Raw genomic sequence first — 5,259 nt, forward strand, 5'->3', positions numbered from 1 at the left:
ACGATTTCTTATTTTTCAAAAAGTTCAGCAAGACCAAATACTTTATATATCCTCCTACTGAAGATGGAACAGTTGAGACTCTTCGGCGGAACTAAGAGGGGAAAAACGTGGGGGTAAAAATTTCACTTCCATCTTGCTTTTTAGCGCCTGCGCTATAGTCTAAGGGGATTTTTAGAGTGCGGAGAGACGGCAATGAATCAGTCACCCTCGTACGTCCCTATGCCGAGGGTTGCCTACCTCCCCCCCTTTTTAACGTCGAAGCTAGTTCAATAAAGTCTCAAATGATTTGGTAGCAATGCTGATTGAAAAAAAAAGCCAAGGCTAAGCCTAAACCACGTGGCTCACGAAGGAAAAATAGACCTAATAGGCCAAAAAAGGCGTGAAAGTCATATTTTTTGGGAGAAGGAACGGGGAACGCGTCGTGTTTCCGCTAATTCAAAACCTAGGAGGAGAGAGGCGAGACGGAGTTGAAACGAAAACCTAACAGCGTTTCGGTAGGGTCGTGCGGTACAAAAACGCCCCCTGTGCCTTAAAAAAGAAGCTAGTTTTCATACGAATACAATGGTGTTAGGCTTCTCCACCTAGCAATCGCCTACCGAAGGTTAGCGGCGTGCGTTAAGTACACTGGGAGACCTTCATTGCTGCAGATTGCATATCACCATTTCGACTCCATCTCACCTCTTTCCTCTCTTATGAGTTCAGAAGTCATTTTTGGCCTATAGATATTCTGTTTTTAACGATGTTACAATAAAAAAGGATTTAAATAAAACAACCCCATGTTGACGTAACTTTTCCGCTTCACTTAGTTCATTCAAATAATTTTGAATGCAAGTTCATCGTATTTTCTGGATGTATCACTTTGCAGATAGAAATAATATAATAGTAGAAGACTCGATAAAAACCACTTTATTTTCCTTTTTACCCTCCCTTTAGAACATATCTTGAAGAAATGATAAATTTAAATACTTTTGAGATATGTCAGGTAGAGTTTCTCACCCCTCGTGAAAATAAGAATGACGTAAGATGGGTTTGGGGGGGGGGTGTAAAAGGCTGCACATCGAGGGGCTAGTCACTCAAATTACAACTAACAACGTCTCGCGCTATTACAACTATAACAGAAGTAAATTTATTGATGTAATGGATATTTCCACTAGAAATAAATGGCTTGAATTAAGGTTTAGACCTTCGAATTGAAGGTCTAATAGGAGCAATAGTATAGGAACGATGTGGCTTAAATTTGGGTCTAGACCATCTTGTTGGAGGTCTTTTATCCCACCGTCTCGCTTGTTTGGAAACTTCGGCTTGAAATTCTTTCCCCATAAGTAACATCAACTAACATTTATTTATTTATTTAGCAAGTGGCGAGTGGTCACTGAGCCAGTAAGGCACCTGTGTGACCGCCCTCTTAAAATATAATAATTGAAATTGAAGTTTAATGCGCATAAAAAAGTTGCAAAACAACTCGCGAGATTATACACAGAAATTAAAATTATTCAAATTGTACATACACAAATTATACAAAATAACACACATCCATTATTCCTATTTCACTTAAATTTAAATCTTTCTAAAGTTTAAAACTATGGTTAAACGTATATTTCAAACTACAAATTCCTTCCGCTAGGCTCCAGCACAATACAGAGATAATCCCTCAGAGATAGCAATCTTAGCGCCTTCTATCAACAAATTCTGGCAACTTTTAACCCATATCGATCAGGTATCCTAGCTAGCTAAAAGCATCAATCTTAACTAAAACCCACGTCGCCACACTGCAACCATACGTAAGACCACATATGTTTATTAAAAGCTTTTCCACTAATTCACCAGATTATCTGATAAACTAACCAAGGCTTAACATTAAGACGGTTCCCTTAGCTTAGCGCAATTGAACCCTAACCCCTCAAAAACAAACTGTTTTCTTATTCTACACTTTATAAGTAAATCTCCATTCTTAAAAATTCACGGCTTTATTTTTAGATTTTTGAAACCCGGGGGATCAGCTGAAAAGTAGGTTACGTAAAAAATTACTTCCCCAGGTGAGGCTCGAACTCACAACCCCGGCATCACTCACAGATACTGTCTTATAAGTACCGTGCGCTAACCAATTGCGCCACTGGGGAACTGTCATGAAGGCGCTTCGGAGTTCAACAAACTAACGTACGAGTATTTTCGCGGTTTTCTAATATATAATTACGTCATTTGTTGTTACATGTATCTGTTTACAAGTCCGAATAAACAATAAACAAACGTTTGCGTTAGTGGGCCTTTTTATATCATTAGAAACGCATTAAAAATGATAAACCTAATTGCGTGCCACAATTTAACCATTAGGATTTAGCCCTAAACTTCTTATATTATGAGCAAAAGGTAAATGGATCAGGAGGATAATAAAGGTTTAACCTTGGTTCTAACGCAAATCGCCTAGCATTAAGTTAAAATACACAAATTATATGGTTATATCTAAAATACTTAAAACAAATAACAGTAAGAAAAGGTCTTAAACGTAAACTAGATGGCAGAAGCGTAGCGACAAAATTGTTTAAAAACAAGTAGTCGCGTATAAACGCGGAATATTTGAATGAAAGCTAAAATGAGTTATTCTGTGTTCAATTCTTTAAGATAAAACTTGGGTAAAAAAATTACAAACGCCAATAAAATATCGAAGTTTCAAAACAGATTAACTTTAAGTTATCAAAACTAATTTTTTCTACCCAAATTCATCGTCACCGCCTATTGTTACTAATCCACTTTAAATGTCATTAATTTATTTTGCAACAACACCCCTGTTTAATAAAACAAAAATATTACGAACATTCCAATTCCATTGTTATCACCATATCATATGGGCCAAGTGAAAAAATAATAATAAAATTGGGTCAATAGCATAATGCCATACACTACCCCTTTTAAATTAATGAAACAACCCAACTTTCATTAGTTTCTCATTAGATATTAGGTCAGACTTTTTAATAAAAATTTATACTGTATATGAATTAGTTTTAGGAGTTGAGACGTTGCATTATCTTTGCTAATATTAACTGTAGATTAAGTTGTAATTATAATAAATCAACCTAAACTCATAAAACGTGTGTGATGTAATATCTAATCATTATTTACTATTGACTAAATCATAGATTATCTGAAACGTTCCAGAGTATCTTCGTCCGATTATAGCTAATTACGCGTTTAAACTAATGATATGATAAACAAACACCCAATATTTTAAATTAACGAGCAAAAAGAAACCATGCTCCGATGCCGGGAATCGAACCCGGGCCTTCTGGGTGAAAGCCAGATATCCTAGCCACTAGACCACATCGGATATGCTGAAACTCTCGTATGAAAATTCCCGGAGAAAACGCGGGAAAAAATAGATTATGGCGCGAAATTTCAAACACGTGGTGGTAAACGCGTTAAGTAGCGACTAACTACACGTACTTTGAAACTGGCTCATAATTGAAACGGACTCGTTCACCAGTTTTAATTTTAAGGCCAATAGGCAGTTGTTTCTTTTTCTTTCGAGTAATATTATAACCAGAATGGTTAATTATTTTTTTTTATTTAGCAGAAAAGGCTTAAAACATTCAGAGAATTTCATGGCCGAGTTGGTCTGAGGCTGGTTGGTTGGGTGTAACCTCGGGCGTAACTCGCCGTAACCGAGTGTGAAAAAGGTTTTAAACAATAATAAGAGTATTAAGTTTTTAAAATAAAAGGCGTAGCATTAAAAATAAGAGTAAAACTTCAAAACGGGGTAGTTGTTCATAATCTAATTAGTTCCTTGTTAAAAATATTGTCAATATGGTTAGCAATCCTTATTCTTTTGTCGGTTGATAATGTAACAGCAAAAATTTGTACGTACTCATGTTTTGAGTAATTTCCCGTTAACTATTACTAATTTATCGGCGTAAACAGTTTTAAAAGAAGGGGGAGGGGGCTATTATCACGTGTATTATAGTGTCAGCTAAAAATATATGGATTAAAATTAAGAATCCTTTTAGGGGGGGGGGGGTAAAAACGTCATAAGGTTATTTTGGGGCTTCTTTACTTTCTAAGCGGACGGGTCTTAAGAGGATGACAGTTTTGTCGCTGAGGCCCTAACGCTGTCAAAGTGGACGCTACTTGAATCCTTCTAACATATGAATCCCATTTAGCGTTGATTGTTATAAAGGTCAAGAAGTATTTGTATTTTTGGCCGGCTTTCCTTATTTTTTCCGAGCTTAAAGAAAAGCGTGATATTCGAGTCACGCGTAGAAACTTCCCTTACTTTTCAAAAATACAAAATAATACTGTATAGCCTATAAATATTCTGCCTATATTAAATTAACATACAATAATAACAAAGGATATTTCAAAGTCAACAAAATAATTTGTTTATGGAGAGATTTCTATGGGATTCTCTCACCTTTTGAAGTTTGAATTGCTAAAACGTAGTTTTATATTAAATATAAAACCTTAGGAAATTATTTTTTCTTTTAAATTTTGGTAATGAAATCGCGTAATATATGGTAGAATTAATTTTGCGGAACTAAATAAACTAAAAAAAATATTTATTTTAGGGGGTAAGCTAGCGAATTTAATATGCAAGAGGAATATCGTGAAATTTGAGGGTAATTTTACGGGTAATGTTACACAATGTCAGTAAATGTCGAGGAAACTCGTGAAATTTAGCAAAATTGAGGGGAAAACCCGTTCAAAATCTACTGGTTAGCCCTCCCATTTGAGTTTTTAAAAATTTGACTTTTCTTACACAAGTATTAGCGATTAAAAATCAAAATTTTGATGAATATTAAAACGTAATCAGCATATTCAAAAGCAACCATACCCCTACCCTCCTCACTTTAGCATTGAACAAGCCGAGGAACCCTCAAAATTTACCTCAGATATATACATTAAACCTTTGACACTACATTCAAAAATTCACCAATCAAAAACATCTAATTAATTCCCAAAATTAAGCTTAAAAACCCGTAAAACTGCGTCATATAATGTGACGTCGGAATGACAGACGCTTGAATTTCCTTCCCAAAAACACTGTACACTCCTGAAAAAATTATAAAAAAGAGCAGAGCTAAAGGTGAGGAAAAATAATACACAACGATAACCGTCATAAGGATGAAATTAGTCCTTGCAAACTTGGTATAGAACAGAAAAAGCCTAACTAAAGTTAACTTCCAGCAAAGTTTGACGTCACGGTCATGCGCGGAAAGTTTCTTTCCGAGTACAGAGTACTGAGACGTGAGTGAGAGAGCGAGAAACATT

General features: G+C 35.5%; 1 long non-coding RNA gene and 2 other non-coding genes across 3 annotated transcripts; 1 reads left to right on the forward strand and 2 right to left on the reverse strand.

Annotated features, from left to right (window-relative positions):
- Positions 1 to 1,647: 1,647 nt before the first annotated feature.
- On the forward strand, positions 1,648 to 2,251 carry LOC149623812 (uncharacterized). The gene is made up of 2 exons (XR_016374784.1): positions 1,648 to 1,781; positions 1,978 to 2,251. It is a non-coding gene; the product is annotated as an uncharacterized LOC149623812 (long non-coding RNA).
- TRNAI-UAU (transfer RNA isoleucine (anticodon UAU)) lies at positions 2,029 to 2,120 on the reverse strand. The gene is given in 2 exon segments: positions 2,029 to 2,064; positions 2,083 to 2,120. It is a non-coding gene; the product is annotated as a tRNA-Ile (tRNA).
- Positions 2,252 to 3,250: 999 nt separating the features above from the next.
- Positions 3,251 to 3,322, reverse strand: TRNAE-UUC (transfer RNA glutamic acid (anticodon UUC)). The gene has a single exon. It is a non-coding gene; the product is annotated as a tRNA-Glu (tRNA).
- Between the last annotated feature and the right edge of the window lie 1,937 nt (positions 3,323 to 5,259).

This window comes from Phalangium opilio, unplaced genomic scaffold, assembly GCF_054372755.1.
Source record: "Phalangium opilio isolate 3A_F unplaced genomic scaffold, DU_Popi_V2 ptg000113l_1, whole genome shotgun sequence".
In the NCBI taxonomy this organism is placed as follows: Eukaryota; Metazoa; Arthropoda; class Arachnida; order Opiliones; family Phalangiidae; genus Phalangium; species Phalangium opilio.